Raw genomic sequence first — 25,081 nt, 5'->3', positions numbered from 1 at the left:
TGCGCTGGCCTCGGGCCCGGTGCGGAGCCTCGGCAGGCGGTGCGGGGGAGGGAAGGTGGGTGCGCGGTGTCCCCCGGGCGCAGCAGAGCGGAGCCGCGGCGGCGGCGCGGGGAATGGCGGCGGCGTGAACTCCCGGCCGCCAGCCCGGGCTGCTCGGCCTCTGCGCGGGGAAGGGGCGGCGGACTGGGGCTGAGGGAGGAGGGGGCCCGGGGCGCACCCCCCTCGGCGGCTCGCTCTCGGAGTCAGGAGGGGCCTCGGGGTCCCCACCGCCCGGTCTCTGTCTCGGAGCCGGGGGCGAGTCGACCCCCCGAGCCCGTCTCGCCGGGTTTCCCTCTCCGGGTGGCTGAAGCCCCTGCCTCCGCCCGCGCTGCCCAGCGGCGCCTCCGCCTCCCTCCAGGTGAGCGGCGCGGGGACCGCGGAGCGAGCCACACCCCCTCCCGGCCCTGGCCGCTGCGCCCCCGAAGCCCGGCCGCCGAGCCGGCCGCCTGCGGAGCGCACACCGGCCGTCAGGGTGACCTGTTGCGGAGCGGGCCGCAGCCCTGGGCGCCCGGCAGCCTCGGACCCGGAGCGGCCGGTGCGGCGCTGGCCTCTGGCCCGGCGCGCAGCGCGGTGCGGGGCCGGGGCCGCTGCCCGCGGTCGGGTGGCTGCCCTGCTCGGAGCGGGCGGATGGAAAGGAGATTCCGGACCGCTCTGATCAAACACTTGCAAAGCCGGGCTATCTGTCTGCAAATATCCGGAATTCCATTGCAGTATCGGATTAGCAGGGCTCATAAACACCGTGCTGGGGAGGTGGCTGGGGAGCCACCCGAGCCCCGAGTGAGGAGCTCCTCTCCGGGAAAGAGCCGCAAACCAGTGCGGGGTGAACTGGCCCCTCGCAGCCCCCCTCCACTCCTTTCCTGTAGCCGAGTGTTGTGTAGACGCAGGCGAGTTTCAGTGTACGTGGGCGTGTTTGGGAAGAAGCTGCGAGCTGATAGGAGGCACCTTGTACAAATGTTAATTTGTTTGAGCTGGGAGGGGTGAGGGAGGAGGAAGAGAGGGCACTGATGTTAGCTGTGGAGGAGGGGCAATGGAAACACTAAATTTCTGTTTAAGAAAGCGCTGAAATAAGTTATCTAATATCCAGTGATTCAGACCATAAAGTAGGAAACCCAGCCAGCAGTTAATTGAGCTTTATCTTTCATATGCCCTGGGTTTTTAAAATGCAACGGGGTAGTTGCTATAGAGAGCCCTTGTTTTCGTACCAGTGTTTATGAGTTGACTTTGGTGTTCTTTTGTGTTCACCCTCAGGTTGACTTGTTCAAGTCTTTTTGAAGATGACCATCAGAATTTGAGAAACTTTTTGATCCGTGCACGCATAGTATTGCAGTCACAGATCATACCTTGCTGTTCATAAAAAAACCTGTTCCACCCAGATAATTATGCTTATACAAGTGTTGTAGAATCATACATGCAATGTTTATTATAATGTTATTGCTGAATGTTTTGCTGTAGACTTTAGAATTATGAAGGAACTTATCCAAACTATAATTTTACTTTTTAAAAAAACCTCTAACTCACTCTTTGTAAGCATAAAGTTTATCATCTAGCTTCAAAGATTTGGAAAATAACTTGTCTTATTAGCTTATAGATCAAATATAAGGACAGTAAATGGTTTTTTGAATAAATAATTTCATTGTAACTTAAGCAGTTTATTTTCTCTTTAAAAATTCAGTATAATAATTTTGAAATGGTAATATCTTACTTTTTTCATTTTATTCCAGTTTTCTTTCAATTAGGAATTTGACTTTTAATAAAAATACGTTGGTGGGACTCTGGAAATACTGTTCACCTTGCCTAAATTATTCAAGATTGCAACAGAACTTTAAAGATAGTGCTTGCATTATCAAGATTGCAACATATTTTAATATCAGAACACACCAAATTTTTTTGAGAGAAAATACAACTAAAAAACTGGACTTATGAATCTTTCATGTACTTCTGTTACACATGTGAGTAGTATATTGGTGTGTGTTTAAATATCTAGTACATGTCTTATACTTGAGAGAGTAGTTGTTTGTAGTGAATGATGGCCATATGTGAAATTGCTCTGTTGCAACTTCAAACATTGAAGCTTTTGTCCAGAGGCCCAGTTTGTTCACTAGTTCGTTCGTTCATTCATTCATTCATTCATTCTCCATTCATTCATTCATTCATTCATTCATTCTACACATATTTATTGAGAACCTGCTTGGTGCCTAAAGGTGAGGGATACAAAGAAAAAGATAGGTCTGTGTCCTGATGGAGCTTAAAGGGTAAGTGGGCAAATAGTCTACAACTTCATTGTCAAATAACACTGTTTAATGTTAGTTTAAGAAGCACGAACTCTGATGAGTTTTGTTTTGTTTTTTTTTGATTAAGGATATTATTTGTGTTTTTTCCTTCTAAGAATAGTGGGAGTTAATACGGAGTGAACAAAGGCAGTAAGACAGTTGTTTTAAAAATATGCTAATGTTTATATGCATTGGGTGTCTGGTTCCCAACTATACCAAAAATAAACATCCTACCTGAAATTAGATGACACAGAGTTTACATGTGGTTGAACAGCTTCATTCTTTTGGCTTATTTAAATGAAATGTTTGCTAAAAATATTCCCTCTTGGTGCTTGTTTATAGGAGAGTCTAATTCTTGTTCAAGTCTAAATTTTAAAAAAGAGTCATCTGGCTGTGTGTGTGTGAGTGGACCAGTGTCCTACTTTTCTTCTGTAGAATCTATAACCATTAATAGCTGAAATCAGAAAAGTTTGAAAGTGATTGGTTCCTTTTTTTGACTAAAATATGACAAATATTGGTGTCATTCTTTACAGATTACAAAGTTTTTCTGTATATTGATACTTTGATATTTTTCATTGACAGGACCTTTATGCAGGCATTATCTCCATTTTAGATGAGGAAACGGGTTTGGAGATGGTAGGCATACAGGTAAAGCAGAGAACCCCAACCCCCATGGCTGTAATTGTGATGCTCCACGCTGGAGTGGAGAGAGCTGTGGAAAGAGCATCTACATCTTGTGCTACCACAGTTCAGCATAGAGTATAGCTCCTGGCTGCTTGTCCAGAAACCTCTAAACTTTAAACTCAACTTGTAATTGAAATTTAGTTAACTGAATTTTTGTTTCTGTGAGTTAAACTTTCAAACCTATTTAAATCTAGAATTATTGCTTATTTTGCTATATAAAGGAGATAGTTTGATTTTATTTCTCATGGTATAAGTGTTTTTATTTTTTTATTTTATTTTATTTTATTTTATTTTATTTTTATTTCTAGTTTATAGGTTTATTTATTTATTTTTTAAATTTATTGCTTAAAGTATTACAAAGGGTATTACATATGTGTCCATTTTATCCCCCCGCCCTAGACAGTCCCCTAGCCTCCCCTACCCCCCAGTGTCTTATGTCCACTGGTTATGCTTATATGCATGCATACAAGTCCTTTAGTTGATCTCTTACCCCCCTACCTCCTGCCCCCCAACCCTCCCCGGCCTTCCCGCTGCAGTTTGACAATCTGTTTGAGGCAGCTCTGCCTCTGTATCTATTATTGTTCAAAAGTTTATAATGGTCTCTATTATCCATGAATGAGTGAGAGCATGTGGTATTTTTATTTTTCATGGTATAAGTGTTTTTAGAATAAGCTGTGTTAAAATCATTTCTGTTTTTTGAATATGTGATTTTTAAGTTACTCAATTTTCAATGAAAAGATAATTCCAATAGCTTGACACTACCTCAGCCTGAGTGAGGGTCCTTGGAGAGTAAAGGGGGAATGTATTGCATTACCCCATAAATTATTTCTTTAAATGTGTGTTATTCCCATTGGTTTAGGGTTCCTCTTTAGTGAGGGAATGAAGATTATATGTGATAAATTTTGGTAACTTGAAATTAATCTGGAATCTTTCTTGATCAACTTGAAATTAACCTGGAATCTTTCTTGATTAATGTCTTCAGCTTTTGATTTAGGAAAACTTAGGAATAAAACACTGAAATTTGTAATGTGTAACATCCACCTAATCTATGGAAAGAAAGGAGTTTGTTTATAAATGTACCCAGTCACATTAATAAGTAATGGATTAGGTTGAGGGTGCCTGGCAATTTGTATATGCCACTATGGAGAACCTTCAGTACTGGCTCCTTAGTGAGCCATTGCTTTGGAATATGAGTGGCGTAAAAAGAATATCCTACCTTGAATTTACTAGTAATTGGTACACTTCTGTTGTTTTACTTACATGACCTTTTCTCAAAACAGATTTTCCTTTTTAGGTTGATTTTTCCTTTTGGTTGTGTCTTGGAGAGCCTTTTCAATTCATTGATTCATTCATTCATTTTATGTTTGTTTTTCTCAAGATTTTTAATTGATTTTTATTTATTTTTTAAAATATATTTTTATTGATTTTTTTACAGAGAGGAAGAGAGAGGAATAGAGAGTTAGAAACGTCAATTGAGAGAGAAACATCGGCTGCCTCCTGCACACCCCCTACTGGGGATGTGCCTGCAACCAAGGTACATGCCCTTGACCGGAATCGAACCTGGGACCCTTCAGTCCGCAGGCCGACGCTCCATCCACTGAGGCAAACCAGTCAGAGCGAGATTTTTAATTGATTTTTAGAGAAAGGAAGGGAGAAGAAGAGAGAGAGAAACATTGATTGGCTGTCTCCTTTATACCCTCCCTACCGGGGAGAGCCCATAATTGGGGTGCTCTAACCAGGAATCAAACTGGCAAGCTTTGGTGCACAGACAACACCCAATCAGCTGGGCCACACTGGCCAGGGATTGGAGAGTCCTTTTCTGAAAACCGTACCTAAATAACACCCCTATCACACTTTACCCTTACCTTTATTTTTCTTCACAACATTAATTTATCTGATATTATAGCACACATTAATTTGTTTATATTATTATCTGCTTTCCTCTGGATGTAAGCTTCATGAAGGCAAGGACTAGTGTTGTATTCCTAACACCCAGAAAAGTAGCTGGCACCATAGTCAATACCCAGATAACACTTGTGGGGTGACTGAATTAATAGGTGTGAAGAGTTACGAAAACCATTAATTTTGTTTGTTTTAACTTTTTCTAGAAACTGTCCCATTATATTCAAACATATCAAGTAATTGATTGTTCAAAAAAAAATTTTTTTTTAATTGGGAAAGTCCAGGGACTCTTACCCTTCTGCTCAAATTTGCACTGTGGCTCTCACTCCTGCAACACATTAGTTTGTGATTGCCCTTCACTGAGATTCTGACAATTCTCCCCGCCTTTTCCCTGTGTTGAGCCTGTGGTCTCTGGATCCCTGCCTTCCTTTCTCAATTTACACTTTTGTTTTGGTGAAATGCATCCCTTGGTAACTTTCAAGAAAATGTATGAGAAGGTAAAACTTTTGAGATGTTTGTATTGCTGAAAATATCTTTCTTCTACCCTGACACTTGGTTGATTATTTGGCTGGTCTGGGCATAGAATTCCAAGGTGAAATATTTTTCCCTCAAAATTTAAGGGATCCCATTATAATTATCTAGTTTCAGGTGGTTGTTGAAAAGTCTTATGTCTCCTAGTCTTCATTCTGCCCTGTTAAGATCTTTTCTTTGTCTTCAGTATATCTGATATGTCTCTGATGTTGTACATGTCTTGTGTGGATCTTACTCATTTCTTGTGCATGGCACTTAGTGCGCCCTTTCAACCAGCACTGCCCATTATCGATGAGAGGAGAGATGATCTAGTGTGGGGGTCAGCACATTTTTTCTTTCAAGGGCTAGATAGTAGGATGTAGGCTCTATGGGCAATACACCACAGTTCAGCTTTGCTTTTGTAGCATGAAAGCAGCCTTAGGCAGCGTGGGCTGTGGTTTGCTGAGCCCTGATCTATGCACAGGTGGAGGATAGAGGTAGGGAGAGAAGACAAAATACGTTGACAGAGGCATGATGATAGTGGTTTGAGGAAGTTCCCATCTGAGGTTTTCTGTTTACCTTAGTGAATGGGAAGCAAGGGCATTAGCTGAGAGTAGGGAATAAAAGGGACTGTATTTGAGGTTTGAGAAGAGGGAAAAATATATGACATAATCACCTACCCCAGAGTGGAAAAGGGAATAAAATAGAGAAATACAGTGTGATTGCCAGGCAGCATTAAGGGCTCACTTGAGATAGATGGTTTAAATTTCATGTTAATGAAATTGCTTTAATAGGAATATTGCTAAAATCTCATCATTAAGAATATCTCACCATAGGTTATTTATTTAAATCAGGTAGGGTTATTTTATTAATCTTAAAAATATTTTCAGAAGTAATATACGTATATGTATGTGTATTTTTACATATACATATTTAGTCTATATAACTGCTTATTTATACAGAAATATCAAAAGAAAGTACTATAATTTTTTCCCAAATGCAAATTTTGATTTAGAAATCATTTATTTATTCATCAAAAAACACACACACCACATCATAGAGCACTTTCTATGTGCTAGGAATAGTTTTTGGTGCTGAGAATACAATAATACACAAAAAGACAAAAATACTTGCCTTTATTTACATTTACATTTTAACATAGTAAACTATATACACACATAAACATGAGTAAGAAAGGAACATTGCAGAGAAAAGAGGGAACATAATGTTACTAAACTTATTTTTTCAGCTTTACATATAATTAACATAATTGTAAGATATTTGAAGTGTACAGTGAGGTTATTTGAGATATGTATATACATATTTACCCTTTGTGTGTGAGAGAGAACATTTAAGTTCTACTTTTTAAGCAAATTTCAGTTATATAATACTGTGTTATCCACGGTAATTACCATGTTATACATGAGATCCTCAGACTTTACTCATCTCATAATTAAAAATCTGTACCTTTTTACAAATCTCTCCCCATTTTCCTCAATTTACTATACATTTTGATAGATAACTAAAAGATTAAGAGATACTTTCTAGTCTTAGTCTTAGAGTTTTAAAAAATAGTATGAATAAGTATTGAATTTTATTAAGTGCTTTTTCTGTATTGGCAGAATTGATCATAGGTATTTCCTCCCTTAATCTGTTAAGATCTAGTACATTCTTAAATTATCTCCTGTTTGTATTATTGGGTCCTACTTAGCTGTGTTGCATTTGTTTTTTCCTTCTACACTGCTGAACTTGATTTACCATTGTTTTACAGTTTTTTAAAATCCACATTTATCAGTAGATAAATCTAACAAAGGTTTATATGTATGTATGGTAGCTTCAGAGTTCTGCTGGCTATATAAAATGAATTGTGAAGCTCCCCCGCCCCTTTCTTTTCTGTTTTTTTGAAATAGTTAGATAACACAGGAATTATATGCTCCTGCAGGGAAGTGTGGATGTCATGTGGAAGGTGAAAATTAAAGTTTCTAGAACAGCGGTTCTCAGCCTGTGGGTCGCGACCCCTTTGGTGGTCGAACGACCCTTTCACAGGGGTCGCCTAAGACCATCGGAAAACACACATATAATTACATATTGTTTTTGTGACTAATCACTATGCTTTAATTATGTTCAATTTGTAACAATGAAAATACATCCTGCATATCAGATATTTACATTACGATTCATAACAGTAGCAAAATTACAGTTATGAAGTTGCAACGAAAATAATTTTATGTTTGGGGGTCACCACAACATGAGGAACTGTATTAACGGGTCGCGGCATTAGGAAGGTTGAGAACCACTGTTCTAGAAGAAAACAGGAAAATCCGCATGACCCTATGGTAGGCAAAGGTATTTGTTTTCAACAGTACAGAAAAAGTTTTAACCAGAAAAGTAAAGATTGATAAATTGTTCTTCATTATGTTCATCAAAGGATACTCCTAAGACAGTGAAAAGGCAGTAAGTAACACACTAGAAAAATGCCTGTAATACTTAAATCTTACAGAGGACTTGTAATCATACCAGATAAAAAAATATATGTTCCCCTGGCCAGATAGATGAGTTGGTTGGAGCCTCATCCCATGCACGGAAGAGTTGCTGGTTCTATACCTAGGTTTCAGCTTCCATTCCCCTCAGGGTGCCAGGGTGGGTAAGGGAGGCAATTGATCAAAGTTTCTCGCTCACTTCCATGTTCCCGCCCCCCCTCCTCCTCCTCTCTCTCCTCTCCTCTCTCTAAACATATCCTTGGATGAGATACATACACACACACACGCAGCCAATTTTAAAACAATTGGACAAAAGACAGGAATAGCCATTTACCTATATTTATTTACTTCTAGTATTATGGCTTAAAAGTTTTTCATCTTAATTCATCCTATTTTAGTAAGATCTAATTTTTCATCTTTTTATTCAAATGGTTAGCTAACTGTCATAAAGTTAACGGTGTTTTGAACAAGGAGTGGCAGACTAAAATGTGCATGTTTGAGAAACATTGTTTGGTTTCATCTAGTCTAAAAATTATCAGTTGCATTTTCTAACAAATGTATAAACCCTATAGTTTAATATACATTGAAAGAAATGTGGATGTCAAAACTACAATTTCATGTTGCCTTAAATTTCTAAATATATCTGAGTGTTTTTGGAATCCATCAAATAGTTTACTAAGTTAAATTGAAAGTCAGTTGTTTTTTTTAAAATATATTTTATTGAGTTTTTACAGAGAGGAAAGGAGAGAGATAGAGAGCTAGAAACATCAATGAGAGAGAAACATCGACCAGCTGCCTCCTGCACACTCCCCACTGGGGATGTGCCCGCAACCAAGGTACATGCCCTTGACCGGAATCGAACCTGGGACCCTCGAGTCCGCAGGCCAACGCTCTATCCACTGAGCCAAACCGGTCTCGGCTGAAAGTCAGTTTTTGTGTGTGATATAGACAGTGATTTTAATCCTGTGCTTAAGACTTGTAGGAGTCTGGGCAAGTTACTTAATTTCTTTATTATTCAGCCTCCCTTATTTGTAAAGTGGGTATAAGAGTGTCTTTTCACGGGATCATTGTAAAGATTAAATGAGAGAGTATAATAAGCAGAGTGTTCAACTGAATTAGTTCTTCACTCTTCCTCTTTCAGGACCATGAAGAGCAAGAGTAATCATATCCTGGCTTCTATCTGGGGTTACTCTAGATCTCTTGGATTACTGGAGCAATTATTCTTCAGACCACTTCCCATCCTGATTTAGATTCCCAGGATTTGACAGAATGTCCCTGGCCTTCTGGCATTAGCTTCCATGACAAATCTGTATGTTTTCTTTTGCTGTTTTTAAGCTCTCTTCGGAATGTCCTGGAATCTTTATAGATCTTCATATATTTTAGGGTGTCGTAGATGGATTAATATGTATTTTAGGTTTGATATAGTTTTTTATTCTGTATGTTGTTGCTAAGATAACCTCTGTTGCTGTTCTTTTAGTTTTGATTTGCAGATAATCTTTTTATAGGCTTGTGTGGTTTAGATCCTATCTCTTAAAGCTGGCGGACAGGAGTAAGTCTTCTAAAAGAAAAGCATTTTGAGGGTATCTTATGGATAAGAAACTTCTCTTTTGACTTGCTTCTTTCTGGCAGCAGTATTTTTGAATGTTTTCTGTGAGCATAATACTTGTAAATGTTATCATAGAAGTATAAGTCTTAGTCTTCACATGCATTTATATCTTGGTGAGACATGAAATTTTATACATGAAATCACAGTAAATAACGTAAGACCATATGTAGTTAATGTCATACTGCAGTGCAGTTCACAGGAGAGGCTCAGAGAGGACACGAATGGTCCTCGGAACATTTCATTCAGGTGGAAAGTACATGTAGTATTGGGGAGTAGCATGACTGAAAATGCAGCCACAAGAATTCTAGTATGCTCTGATTGAAGGGTTTATTTGGGATGGGGTGCAAAATACAATTACATTTGATAAGGTGGGACCAGATTACTCAGCCTTTAGAAATAAAACAGGTTAGAATTAAAATGATAGTACATATTATTACTAACTTTTAGCTTCTCACTATTTCCTTTGTTCTTTTTAAAATTTGTAAATGAAGATTGGAGGAAAAATCTAGTTTAGAACCTACCTTTTTCTTCCTTAGTTTTTTGTGTATTAGGTAATCTTCCCAACAAAAAGGCTTAAAACAAAATACTTCCCTATTGGGAAGTATTATTAATAAGCATTATGTTTACTTTATCCTTTCCATCCCTATCCTTGACCTTAGCTAATTATGTAGCAGAAAGTTTTAAACTTAAAGCCTTTCTCTGCCGTTAAGAAAACCAAAGGTGTAGGATAAAACCCATCTGCAAAAAGGTTTTAAAGGTCTCACTTGGAGGTTTGAACTTAAGGGAACTAGTACTACTGTTGAAGCCTTCTGTGCTGCAGTTGTCTATCTAAACAGTGTGGGCACCTGTGACTGGGCTGTAGAAACAACAGTTACTAATACATCCAGCTCCCCACCTGCTTCAGTCCAGTGTGGCTCAACAGATACAGCTGTAGGAATGGACAGGAGCAGTGATGTTTACTACTTCTTTCTGAGCAGAACTGAACATGATAGGTGACTGGGTTTTCCTTCTCTCATGGGTTGTACTGTTGACATAGTATGGCAACCTTTGATTTAACAATAGCCGGACCTGTGACTCATGTCATAGTTTCGTGACACTGTAAATTTTGTAATCTCCTTAATAACAACCAAAATTTGTATTTATAACTGCATAATTATTATAACTAAATAAGTTAGTAATACTGACAAGACTTTTGAGCCTGTGATGAGTGCTGACTTAGCTGACTCACTGTCCTAGACATGTGTTTTATAATTCTGGTCTGCCCACAGTTCTTTGAAGGAAATCTAATTTTTCTGTAGTACATGGCAGAGGAACCCTCAATAGCTCTGGGGGTTTTTTTGGTTTTGTTTTTTACCATGTAAACTGTAGAGCAACTGATTGGTCCAGGAGTGGGCATTTTACTTAAGGGCTACTAATTTGTAAGCCAGCTAACAATCTAGGCTTGTCCTAGTGGGGAAAATTATAGCCATTTATGGGAAGCATGGAGTTTATTTGCAGTTGAGCCATGGGAGCTGAAGCTTGAAGAATGCATCAGTGTACAGGCCTGTAAAACTAAAGTTTATGGAAAGGAAGTACAGTATAAGCAGAAGCTATGAGTTACAGAAATGACACAGGAGATGAGGAAGCCAATTAGTAACTAGAAAAGAATAGGGCATCTGTGCCAAGAGAAGCACACGATTCTAAGAGCAAAACCCTGTGGTCTGAAAGAGAGAGAAACGGGCACAGAGCATGAGATTGAAGATTCTGGTTTCTGGCTCTGTAGATACTCTTCTTCCATTACTCTAGTCTTCTGTGGCTCCTCCCCTTCTTGAGCTCATTTCGGTTTTTTTCTCAGGAAAGAGTCAGACTTTTGGCAATGGAATTCTGGTTCTATCGTTTACTAGCTGTGTAACCTTGGGCAGGTTGTTTAACTCTCTGTGTCATTTTTCATCTGTAAAATGAACATCATAATGTTATACCTTCCTCATAGAGTTGATGTGAGGATTAAATGAGATGATACATGCAAAGCTTTTAGAACAATTCTAAGCACATAGTAAATGTTCAGTAAATAGTATCATATATAATGCTATTTGGGGTCATTTGAATGAATTTCTTGCAACTAAAAGAGTTAATTTCTTGTAAGCTAAGGAGTTAATTTGCTTGCAGATTCTATTGGAGCAGTGCAAACCAGTATGTGGGCTGGGTAAGCAAGATTACTTTAGTAGTGCAAAGGGAATTTATTAAAAATACAGTCTTATTCAATGTGAATAATAGGACTTGCTATTTATTAAGCATTTAATAGATGCTTGGTGCTATTCTAATAATTTTACCTAGTTTACTCATTGGATAGTCATGATAGCTTGGTGAAGTAAGTACTATTGTTATTTTCATCTTAAAGAGGTAAAAACTGAGAAACAGGGAAGCTAATCATCTTGCCTAAGATTATACAATACATATATGAAGTGGTATAATGTTATTTGAAGGTAGACCGTGGTAAGTTAAAAGATGTATAGAATAAATCCTAAAGCAGTTATATTTTTTAAAAGGTTACAGGTAATAAACCAACAAAAGAGATAAAATGGAATCAGAAAATATACTCATGTAATTCAAAAGAAAGCATAATAAGAAGGAAACAAATAGCAAGGTTATAAACTTGAACATAAACAAATCAATAATCATGTCAAATATAAGTGGCCTAAACACACCAGCTAGAAGACAGAGATTGTCAGATTGTATAAAAAAGTAAGACCCAACCATATCCTTGCCAATTAGAAACATACTTTAAATATAAAGATACAAATAGGTTAAAAGTAAAGAATGAAAAACAAATACCATATTTACAGTAGTCAAAAGAAAGTTGACATGGCTATATTAATGTCAAAGTGGACTTCATTCATAGCCAAGAATATTTCCAAGGACAAAGGATGTCATAATGATAAAGAGGTTGGTTCATCAAGAGGACAAAACAGTTCTAAACATTTGTACTCTTAATAACAGAATTTTTAAAATACATGAAATAAAAACTGATGGATTTCCAAGGAGAAACAGTTAAATCCTCAGTTTTAGTTGGATATTTCAATACCCTTTCAGTATTGAAAATTACAAAGGTATAGTGGACTTGAACAATACTGTCAACCAGTTTGACCTACCTAATGAATGTTTATAGAAAATCCACTTAACAGCAGAGAATATTCTTCTTTATTCTTCTTAGGTCCACACAGAACAGTTTCCATGATGGACCATAATTTGGGCCATAAAACATGTCTCAGTAATTTAAAAGGATTGAGATTTTATGTTACCCAATCACGATGGAATTAAATGAGGAATTAACAGAAAATTGGAAAATTTTCTAATAATTGGAAACTAAGTAATACAATTCTAAATAACCTATGGGTCAAAGAAGAGATCAAAAGGAAATTAATAAATATATTATACTGAATAAAAATGAAAACACAACATATCAGATTTTGTAAGATGCCAGTAAAGCAGTACTTCAGGGTCAATTTATAAGCACCGAATACCTATATTGGAACAGAAAAAAGATCTCAAATTAATGACCTCTACTTCCACCTTAAAAATGAGAAAAAAGGTAAAATAATTAGAAGAAGGGAAATGGTAAAGATCAATGTGTAGAAAACAAACACAATAGACAAAATCAGTGAAACCAGAAACTGGTTCTTTGGGAAGATCAGTAAAATTGATAATGCTCTAACCAAACTGGTTAGTATCAGAAATGACAGGTGACACCGCTACAGATTCTACAGATAATAAAAAAATAATAAGAATACTATGAACAACTTTATGGCTGTACATTTTACAACAGAGCTACAGTGGACAAAGTCTTCAAAAGATACACACTACCAAACTTCAATCAAGAATAGACAACCTGCATAACCCTATCTTTAATAGATACCTCACGTATCTATTAAAGAAACTGGATTTATAATTAAAATAATCTCACCAAAGAAAAAAATACTCTAGGCCCAGATGACTTCACAAGTGAATTCTAAATTTTAAGGATGAATTGTACTAGTTTTACACAAGCACTTCCAGAAAATTGCAGAGGTGGGACTACTTACTAACTTTGTGAGGCCAGTATTACCCTTATGTTCAAACCAGACAAAGGCATTATGAGAAAAGAGGGCTATACAGAAATATTTCACATGAGTATACATACAAAAATTCTACACAAAGTATAGCAAATTGAATGCAGCAACTTATTTTAAATAATAATACATCATGACCAAGTGGGGTTTATTCTAGGAATGCAAGGTTAGTTTAACATTTACATTCAATGTAATTCACTCTGCCAGCCAACAAAAAAAAGAAACCACATGATCATCTCAATAAATGCAAAAAGAAAAGGATTTTACAATCTTGCCCTTCATTTCAGATAATAACTGTAAGCAAATTAGGATTAGGAAGAAACTTCAACCCAATAAAGCACCTCTCTGAAAAAACTAGAGATAATGTAGTTTTCATAAAATATCAAATACTTTGCCGAAACCGGTTTGGCTCAGTGGATAGAGCGTCGGCCTGCGGACTGAAAGGTCCCAGGTTCGATTCCGGTCAAGGGCATGTACCTGGGTTGCGGGCATATCCCCAGTGGGAGATGTGCAGGAGGCAGCTGATCGATGTTTCTCTCTCATCGATGTTTCTAACTATCTCTCTCTCTGTAAAAAATCAATAAAATATATTTTTAAAAAAATCAAATACTTTTCCCTAAGATCGGGAATAAGACAAGGTCGTCTACTCTCATCACTTCTGTTACACCGTTTACTGGAGGTTTTAGCCAGTGCAGCCAAGTGAGAAAAAGAAATAAAAGGCATCTAGAATGTAAAGGAAGAAGTACCTTTTAAAAGTTTTTATTGACTTCAGAGAGAGGACGGGAGAGGGAGAGATAGAAACATCGATGAGAGAGAATCACTGATCGGCTGCCTCCTGCATACCGCCTACGGGGATTGAACCTGCCACTCTGGGTGTGTGCCCTGACCAGGAATTGAACTGTGATCTCCTGGTTCATGGGTCAACGTTCAATTGCTGAGCCACACTGGCTGGGCAAAAGTACCTTTTTCTGAAGATGACATGACTGTGTAGAAAATCTGATGGAACCTATGAAACTACTAGAAATAATAAGTTGTGTGATACGTGATTATATAAATATCAGTGTATGAACAGTCAGAAATTGAAATTTAATAATTCCAATGCCATTGATAATAGCAACTTGTGCGAAATACTAAAAACCACACAACATTGCTGAACATAATTTAAAGAAGACTTAAATAGAGAGATACCCCTTATTCATGGGTTGGAAGACTCATTGTTGCTAAGATGACAATTCTTCGCAGATTGATCTGTTGGTTCATTGCAGTCCTAATAAAAATTTTGACAGGCTTTTTTGAAGAAATTGACAAGCTGATTCTAAAATTCATGCAGAAATTAAACGGACCGAGAATGGCAAAAACAACTTCGAAAAAGAACAACAGAATTGGAGAGCTAATACTACCTGATACCATAGTTCATTATAAAACTAAACAAAGCATTGATAGAGAAATAGAGTCCAAAAAATAAGCCAGTACATGCCATGCATGGACAGTTGAGTTTTAACAAAGTGCAGAGGCAATTTCAGTGAAGAAAGGTTAGTTTGTTTAGGATGCTGGCACAATTGGCTGTCCATACGCACGTGTATGAACTTCAGTCTATATCTTGCACTGTATACAAAAATTAAAATGAATCGTAGACCTAAATGTAAAAATCTAAAATTATAAAACTTATTTAGATAAAAACAGAAGAAATTTTTGTGATCTTGAGTTAGGCAGATATTTTTTAGGTACTAGTATACCACCAAAAGTACAGTCCATAAAATAAAACGAACTTCATCAAATTCAAAATGTTTGCTCTTTGAAAGATATTAAGAGAATGAAAAGACAAGCTGAAAAAATATTTGTCAATCAAATATCCATCGAAATAAGGATTTATATCTAGTGTGTATGTGTATATGTGTGTGTGTATGTGTAAATATGTATATGTATGGGGATATACACTCTCAAAAACTAGATTGTTTATATAATATTGAATGGCTAAAAGAAAAAAGACTGGCCTTACCAGCTGTTGGCAAGGGTGTGAAAGAACTGGAACTCGATATAGTACTTTGTTGTTGAGACTATAAAATAGTGCGACCAGTTCTTAAGAAACAGTTTGGTTGTTTCTTAACATGTTAAATATAGACCTACCAGCTATTCTACACCTAGACTAGATATTTATTGGAAAGGCTTGTGCAGTAATATTCTCAGCAGCTTTATTGGTAATAACCACTAAAACCCAAATGCCCATCAATAGATGAATGGATAAACAAATTATGATATATCCACACTACTTGGCAATAAAAGAGGCATGAACTATTGATACAACACAATGAATCTCAAAATAAATATGCTGATTGAAAGAAGCCAGGCACTTTGGAGTGACAGGATATCTTCACTGTCTTGATGATGGAGATTTTTTCATGGATATATACTATATACTTTGAACCTGTGCAGTTCATTGCATGCCACCCACATATAAATAAAGCTGCTTATCAAAGAGATGTAGTGAAGATCCTAATATAGATATGATATTAATAAAATATTTATGAAAAACTTTATATAACATGTATCGTTACTGCATCTTTCACATGGTTATTCAAATATACACAAAGCTGCCCTGGCTGGTGTGACCCAGTTGGTTGGGTGTCATCCCTTGCACCGAGGAGTTGCTGGTTGGATTCCTGATTGGGGTGCATGCCCCAGTTGGGATTCTATCCCTGGTGGGGAGTGTGTGGGAGGCAGGCTATTAATGTTTCACTCTTGAATCAATGTCAGTGTTTTTCTCTTTCTCTCCTTCCTTGTTTCTCCCTTCTCTCTCTGAAGATCGATAGAAAAATATACATATATACACAAAGAAAAGTTTATTGAAATCTTTTTCTTAGAGATTATTAAGAAATTTAATTAATTTGGAACAGCAGTTCTCAACTGGGGTGATTTTGCCCTCCCAGGGACATTTGGCAGCATCGGAAACTTCTGATTCCAAAATTGTTGATGGCATCTGATGGCTAGAGGCCACAGATACTACCAAACAGCCTATCATGCACAGCAAAGCCCCTCTCAACAAAGAATTTTCTGGTCCCAAATGACAATGGGGAAACCCTGATTTAGAGTGTCTAAAGTCAGTTTAGCTCTTATTATCTGAATCCTGTATTGAACATATTGATAAAACAAGTTGCTGAACAAAAACCTTTGGAGAAAATTGTCTTGAACTTTTGGGATTGTCTGGATGATGTGTTTATGAGACTTTCACTTTTGAAGTAATTATTTTTGTATAGCCACCTGGAGTTGATCTATTTGGATATGTTGCAGTATTTGCTTTTATATCATTTCGAAAAAAACTTAAAATATCACCACCAGTGGAGCTTAATTATAACCAATGGACTAAAATTTAGTTTTTATTTGCTTTTGAAATAATTAGTGCTATTTGAAGTCAGAAATTCAGAGTTAAGATTCAGTAATTTAAAAGGCCTAGTATCTAGCTGCCTTTTTGCCAGTATTCCACAAATAGGCAAGGACCCTGGCTCTCAGAGCCGATAGATACCTCATTGGTTTTCCATTTAAAAAGTGGAAGGATGAGGAAGAAGGACAAGGATTTGAATTGGGTTGAGAGCTTTAGCCCTTAGTATGTTGCCTATGAGGAGCTGTATTTTTTTTAATATATATATATTATTGATTTTTTACAGAGAGGAAGGGAGAGGGATAGAGAGAAATATCGATGAGAGAGAAACGATCAGCTGCCTCCTGCACACTCCCTACTGGGAATGTGCCCGCAACCAAGGCACATGCCCTTGACCGGAATTGAACCTGGGACTCCAGTCCACAGGCCGACGCCCTAGCCACTGAGCCAAACTGGTCAGGGCTGAGGAGCTGTATTTTTTCCAGATAGAGTAATCCTTGGAATTTTGTATATTCGATTTGATTAGGAGTAGTTTGCTGCTCCTAGGGCACTGATGTTCCATGGCTAAATTTGGTCCACATACAGCCTTACCTGCATATTACTCCCAAATCTTGTACTTAAGGAGTATTTTCTGTGGTAGAACCTGTTCTTGTTTTTGTTCTAGACCAGGGGTTGGCAAATTTTCTGGAAAGACCCAGGTAGTAAATACTTTAGGCCTTTTTTCTTCTTCTTCTCAATCCCTAAAGCCTCTGTGTACCTATATGTTGTTTATGGTTATCTTCATGAACAACATAAATGCACGAATGCATCTCAGTTCACAAAAACGGGGCAGGATTCAGCACATGGGACATACTTTTGCCAGACCCTGTTCTAGACCATCAGCATTGTCTCTGTGAGACATTTGGCATTTTCTGGTTAGTTTCCCACTGGTGGATGTTTGCACATGGAAGAAAGTGATTCCCTTCCACTTGCAGTTGCTCCGCTGTACTAATGGCTTTTACTGATGATGGTGTAGAATAAGTGAATAGCATGAACTTCAAATGGGAAGTAGAATGATAAGGCATGCTTAGTTCCTTTCTTGCTCACAACCCACATGCAGATGGCCAATACATTATAGCAAGTTTACCTTTGGAAAGTCTTTGGAATTACATTTTTTCAAATGTACTTACAACCCAGGCAGCATGGTTCAGTGGTTGAGCATCAACCCATGAACCAGGACCCATGAACCAGCAGGTCATGGTTCAATTCCCAGTCAGGGCACATGCCTGGGTTGTGGGCTTGATCCCCAGTGGCAGAGGCATACAGAAGGCAGCCAATCAATGATTCTCTTTCTTCATTGATGTCTCTCTCTCCCTCCCTCCCTCCCTCTCTCTCCCTCCCTCCCTCCCTCCTTCCCTCCCTCTCCCTCTCTCTCCCTCTCCCTTCTTCTCCCTGAAGTCAATTAAAGCGTATTTTTAAAAATTAAAAAAATGCTTCTTTAAAAAAGTACTTATAATCTTTTGGTTGGTATAGGGCAGTAACCTTTTTATTGCTGTATTTGATTTTGAGTTTCCATTTCTAACTATCAACCGCCATTGGTGTTGCCAGTGACTTTTCTAAAAAGTATTATAGCACACATCCTTGCCTGTAATTACACTGTGACTCCCAGTCACTCAGAATAGTGGTTCTTAAACATTTTATTCCTGAGTCCCTTTGAAAATCACTTGATAGTTGTGAATCCAGGAAAATTTATTTTTTAAAGGGTTTATTTATTGATTTGAGAAAGAGGGAAAAAACATCGATTTGTTCCACTTATTCATGTACTTATTGGTTGATTCTTGTATGTGCCCTGACCAGAGGTCAGACCTGCAATCTTGGCATATTGCAGTGATGGCAAACCTATGACACGTGTGTCAGCGGTGACACGCGAACTCATTTTTTTGGTTGATTTTTCTTTGTCAAGTGGCATTTAAATATATAAAATAAATATCAAAAATATACATCTTTGTTTTACTATGGTTGCAAATATCAAAAAATTTCTATATGTGACATGACATCAGAGTTAAGTTAGGGTTTCACAAAATGCTGACATGCCGAGCTCAAAAGGTTCGCCATCACTGGCATATTGGGATGATGTGCTAACCAACTGAGCTACCTGGCCAGGGCTACCGTCTGTCTTTGTAGTTTATTGTTCATGTTCACACTCGCTCACTCACACACGCTCACTCTCACTTGTGCTTTCTCTGCAAAGAATTAACTAACATTATCCTATCATGCCAATCAATTTTTTCTATTCTTATGTCTTCATAATTTTTTTTCTTTTTCTTGCAGGTATGTCCTTATCATTTCCCCTCCATCTGCCCAGTTTCTACTCATTAAGACTCATCTCAATGATCAGATCTCTGTGAAGATTTCCTGACATTTCCTCTTTGCCAGACATAGTAAATAGGAAGGAATTGTAGCAAATGCAACATGTAGGGAAATCTTCCTTTTGGGGCGTTGGGTTGGGAAGGATGAAAGGAGAAAATTTCTAGGAAAGATTTTTTTGCTCTTAAGAGATATCCCTCTTCTTAACCTCTTTGAGCCTCGTTTCCTAAGTTTGATGTAACAATTTTTATCTTAGGGGGCTGCTAAAATAAATGAAGAAGAGTTGTAACCCCCATAACACCTCAATATTTATACAGGAAATTCTCTTCATCTGGTCATTCAGTGGTCCCAGGACCTTATGCAGGAGTAAACATCTTCAGACACTCAGTACTCTTGATTCTTACTAAAATGTTAAAATGGAAAACTAGGTTGTAAATTTACTAAAATATATTACCTTTTTTTAAAAAAAAATCTTAACTGAGGACATGCCCATTGACTTGGGGGGCAGGGAGAGAGAGAGAGAGAGATTGAACCAGGGATCAAACCCACAACTTAGGTATGTACCCTGAGCAGGAATCGAACCTGAAACCTTCTGGTATTCAGAACGACACTCCAACCAACTGAGCCACACCAGCCAGAGCTAAAACAAGATATCTTGAAATCCTTCTGCCGAACTTGTTTTAAGCTGTGTGTGTGTGTGTAAGCTATAAACTGCTATGCAAATATTTTTGTTGTTATAGGCATTGTCACTTTCAAAAGACTGGTGGAATCTTTACTATCAGAGTACATGATGCTTTTTTGACTAGTCATTTGCTGATAGAACAATCTCTGTTTCACAGATTAACACTGTAGTTTTCACTATTCCATGAATGACTGGGAAGGTTATGACATATGATAGTTTATCAGTTTGCTAAGTACACACAGATTTGATCCTAATTCACTACCCAGTAGGCAAACCTCAATACAGTTCATTATTCTCTGCTTTTTTTGTACAGCAATTTTATTTACGCCAGCACTTTATGCTACTGGAGCCAACTCCTAGTGCTGGTGAACACTGAATAGGTCTAGGAAGAGGAATTTTGGATAAATTAAAAAGTGAAATATAAGACACTGGTGGCTTAAGTTCCTGGTGTAAATCAGTCTGTTCTGCAATTTTTATGATAATGTAAATAAGTATAAATTATTTCAGTATTTTTAGAATCATTAAAAAGTCTGTAGGAGTAAAAAAAAAAAACAAAAAAGTTATGCTTTAATGTGTTATATGCGATAGTAATATTCTTCAATTTTGGGATTTTTCTTTTCTTTTTTTTTTAATTAAATCTTTATTGTTCAGATTATTACATTTGTTCCTCTTTTTCCCCCCCCCATAACTCCCCTCCTCCCAGTTCCCGCCCCACCCTCCACCCTCACTCCCCACCCACTGTCCTCATCCATAGGTGCACGATTTTTGTCCAGTCTCTTCCCGCATCTCCCACACCCCTTTCCCCCCCAAGAATAGTCAGTCCATTCCCTTTCTATGTCCCTGATTCTATTATGATCACCAGATTATTTGTTCACTTGATTCTTAGATTCACTTGTTGATAGATGCATGTTTGTTGTTCATAATTTGTATCTTTACCTTTTTCTTCTTCTTCCTCTTCTTAAAGGATACCTTTCAGCATTTCATATAATACTGGTTTGGTGGTGATGAACTCCTTTAGCTTTTCCTTATCTGTGAAGCTCTTTATCTGACCTTCAGTTCTGAATGATAGCTTTGCTGGATAAAGTAATCTTGGTTGTAGGTTCTTGGTATTCATCACTTTTAATATTTCTTGCCATTCCCTTCTGGCCTACAAAGTTTCTGTTGAGAAATCAGCTGATAGTCGTATAGGTATTCCCTTGTAGGTAACTGAGTTTCTTTCTCTTGCTGCTTTTAAGATTCTCTCTTTGTCTTTTGCTCTTGGCATTTTAATTATGATGTGTCTTGGTGTGGTCCTCTTTGGATTCCTTTTGTTTGGGGTTCTCTGCACTTCCTGGACCTGTAAGTCTATTTCTTTCACCAGGTGGGGAAAGTTTTCTGTCATTATTTCTTCAAATAGGTTTTCAATATCTTGTTCTCTCTCATCTTCTGGCACCCCTATAATTCTGATGTTGGTACGCTTGAAGCTGTCCCAGAGGCTCCTTACACTATCTTCGTATTTTCGGATTCTTTTTTCATTTTGCATTTCCAGTTGGGTGTTTTTTGCTTCTAAGCATTTCGAATCTTTGACTTGATTCTTGCGCTCCTCTGGTCTGCTGTTGGGTGTCTTGTATAATATTCTTTATTTCAGTCAGTGTATGCTTAATTTCTAGTTGGTTCTTTATCACAACATTGAGGGTCTCATTAGATTTCTTGAGGATCTCACTACATTTATCGGCAGTCTCACCAGTCTTTTCGAGGGCCTTACTAAGTTTATCGGCAGCTTCTAGACAGTTCTTGAGAGACCTTAAAAGTGTGGTTTTGAGCTCTATATCTTCCATTTCTGACATTTGCGTCTTGTTTCTTTGTCTCCGCATTTTTTTTATCTTTTCTTGGTGCACCTCCTAGTGGTCTTTGTGCGCAGTCTTGTTGTAGTTAAGCCTTGATTGTTGTCGGCAATACCGGGGGTGATTTGATCTCCAGGCTAACTGGCTATGAGAGTCAGCTGTGTCTGCAGTGGGAGAGCTTCTGTGCTGGATCTCTAGGGCGGTGCTAATCCAGCATTTGCCTGAGGCTATCCGGCAAATGGCTCTGCGCAGGGCTTGGGCAGGGCGGGTCCCCGGGGATCTACAGGGCGGGCCAGAGCAAGCAGTTATGGCTGCTCTCAGTTCCGTCCCTAGGGGCTCTGCCTCACAGAGTCCCAGCAACCGCTGCAAACCTCGGAGAGAAAGCTGCCTTCGATTTCCGACCGAAGCCAGACAGTCCTGCTTCTCCCGTTTGAGTCTGGGTTCCTAGAGACTCGCCCGGATCTGGAGCTCAGAGTCTGAAACTCCCTCCCAATTGAAAACAACAACCACGCCCTCCGCCGCCAGCCCGCTCCGCGCACACTCCGCACCTTAGTATTTCACTTCAGCACTGCGCCTCTTCTGAGTCTGGGTATGATATTCTCTTTCCTCCTAGTTGTAGAATTTCCACTCAGCCAGCCTTCCTGTGGTTCTGGATGATGTCTGTTCCGTCTTTTAGTTGTATTTTTGATTGGTTGTTCGAGGCAGCAATCTCCGGCGTTAACCTATGTTGCCATCTTGGTTTCTCTCCAATTTTGGGATTTTTCAAGATGTTTTGGGACAAATCGGTAATCAACATCAAAGGTCATTGTACTTGAAGTTATCACATTTGTTGAGACTTGAATTCAATAGGAATGAATACTAATACGGTCTCAGTATGTGTGTATCTCCTCCTGAATTAAATTTATAAGATCATATAATTTACTAGTCCATTTATAAGGGCTCTGCCTTTTCATTGCCTACAGGATAAAGTCCAGCCTCTTCTTTTTACTGGGACAAACATTGTCCTTTCTTTAAACCTACTTCTCCAGACGCAGATCCTGATGCTTCCCGTTTCTTTTATATTTTGCCCTCTAATTATACCATATTTAACTATAGGCGCTTCCCTGAATGGCAGGGACAAAAGATTTGACTATTCCTAGCCTTTGTACATGTTCTTTCCTTTGTCATATTGTTCATCTAAGGAATTTTATTAGATGTGAAGAGGGAAACTAGATATTTCACCCCAGCCACCTCCACATTTCCACAGTATTTAAACATTTAATTAGTTGGTAGGGAGAGGGTAATTTGGCTTTGTAGAAAGTGCTGAGGTTAGCAAACCGAAGACACACCTCTGCCATTAACTGATTATGTGAGCCTGGCCAGATCACATGACCTCCCACTGGAATGTTGTCTCTGTAAAATCAGGGGATTGGAATAAAGCAGTAGATAAACTTACAACCCCTCTCCCCCCTTTTCTTTTTCTTTACTTCCTTTTTTCTTCCCTTCTTTCATTCTTGTGCATATGAAGGATACTTCCCTCTCTCTCTCTTTTTTTATATTTTATTTATTTATTTATTTATTTATTTTTACAGAGAAGAAGGGAGAGGGATAGAGAGTTAGGAACATTGATGAGGGAGAAACATTGATCAGCTGCCTCCTGCACACCTCCTACTGGGGACGTGCCCACAACCAAGGTACATGCCCTTGACCGGAATCGAACCTGGGACCTTTCAGTCCACGGGTCGACACTCTATCCACTGAGCCAAACTGGTTAGGGCATTCCCCATCTCTTTATAGTAAACTAGAGGCCTGGTGCATGAAATCCATGCACGTGGGGTGGGGTGTCCCTCAGCCCAACCTGCACCCTCTCCAATCTGGGAGCCCTCAGGGGATGTCCTACTGACGGCTTGGGCCCGCTCCCCGTGGTTCTCTGCTCTCTGTGGGGCCTGCTTGCTCCACACCATGGTGATGGGCAAGCAAGCCCTGCTGGGCTGCTGTCTGCAGGCCACGCTGGCCTGTTCGCAATCACCGCAGTGACGGCCAAGCAGGCCCTGCTGGCAGCAGACACTCCAGAGGCAGCAGAGCAATGAGGCTTGATCCGCTACCAGATTGGGAGGATCCTGCCTCTCCGCTTGGTCCCCGTGAGCCCTGGCCAGGCTGACAGGCCCAAACACTCCAGCAGCAGGGCTGAGGGGACTGGGCGCCTCCATCTTGTGGTTATGGGTGCTGCCATTTTTGTGATGGAACAATGGTTAATTTGCATAGTACTCTTTTCTTAGATAGGATTGCTACAGCCATGATTCTCCTTTAGGAGTGGGAGTGTAGGGTATGCCCTGGGATATTGGTGGCAAATATTAACACATTGTTTGCGGGTAGTTTTTATCACGCGCTAACAGGTGGCGCGGGCCATTTTTGCTAATTTTTTGCGCAAATGGCAACGTTCAGTAAAATTACAATAACTTTAGTTTACGTATTTATACGTTACCCTCATTCTACTGCTAGTCTATAAAAAACGTATTAATACGTGTCCCGTGCTCTACTACACTGGTAGAACGTATAAATACATTTCCCGCATACAATGTGTTAAAATAAGGGAAGACTTGGGGATTTGAAATGTACCCCAAGCTGAGATCTTCAAATTACCTTCCACCTCTTAAGGAATGTTCATCTGTATTATTCTTTGTATTAGCGTGAGGCACAAGTATTTCTGGATCTACACAGTTTAGTTCCAAAGGCTGTTCACCAAGCGGGCTCTGAAGGGCAAAGTGACACTAAACCAGCGACCACTGAGGCCATCTGTTGGTGGGGAGAGTTGTCCTCTTGATTGGATGTATAGTTTTCTTAGTTCCTGTGAGATTTTGCAAGTTATGGGTTTTTAAGTTGAGCTTCTGTATACTTCAGGATAATTTATAGGATTTCCCCCTCTACTTTTTATTTTGAAATAATTTCAAGCTAACAGGAAAGTTCTAAGAGTAATAAAGGAATAAAATAGTTCACTCTCTATACAAATTCACCAATTGTTAACATTTTGTCCCATTTGCTTTCTCATCACTTATTTCTCTCACATACATATACATACCGTTTTTCTGAAGTATTTGAGATTAGTTTGCATACCTCATACCCCTTTACCTTATAATACTTGAACTATGTTTCTTACCAGCAAAATTATTCTCTTATGTAACCACAGTGCAGTTACCAGTTCAGGAAACTGATAGAGTACTTTTATCTACAGTCTGTATTCCAGTTGTGTGAGTTGTCCCGATAAGATCTTGTGTTGCATTTACTGCCCTCTAATGTAG

The 25,081-nt window shown here is 38.8% G+C and overlaps 1 protein-coding gene across 10 annotated transcripts in view; it reads left to right on the top strand.

Moving 5' to 3' along the window:
* The window catches only part of RALGPS2 (Ral GEF with PH domain and SH3 binding motif 2), a 130,787-nt gene that overhangs the window by 136 nt on the left and 105,570 nt on the right, over positions 1-25,081 (top strand). The window contains exons 2-3 of one of the 10 annotated variants that reach the window (XM_036342238.1): positions 1,761-1,988; positions 2,892-2,957. The exons of 6 other annotated variants lie outside the window; for them this stretch is intronic. The gene's annotated coding sequence lies outside the window, so the exon portion shown is untranslated. Of the gene's footprint in view, positions 1-1,760; positions 1,989-2,451; positions 2,958-8,830; positions 9,195-25,081 lie in introns of those variants that run through there. 3 more of the 10 variants (XM_036342239.1, XM_036342240.1, XM_036342241.1) reach the window with 3 other exon arrangements.

Source organism: Myotis myotis, unplaced genomic scaffold (genome assembly GCF_014108235.1).
Source record: "Myotis myotis isolate mMyoMyo1 unplaced genomic scaffold, mMyoMyo1.p scaffold_m19_p_18, whole genome shotgun sequence".
Taxonomy (NCBI): domain Eukaryota; kingdom Metazoa; phylum Chordata; class Mammalia; order Chiroptera; family Vespertilionidae; genus Myotis; species Myotis myotis.
This window is presented reverse-complemented; position numbering and strand designations above follow the sequence as displayed.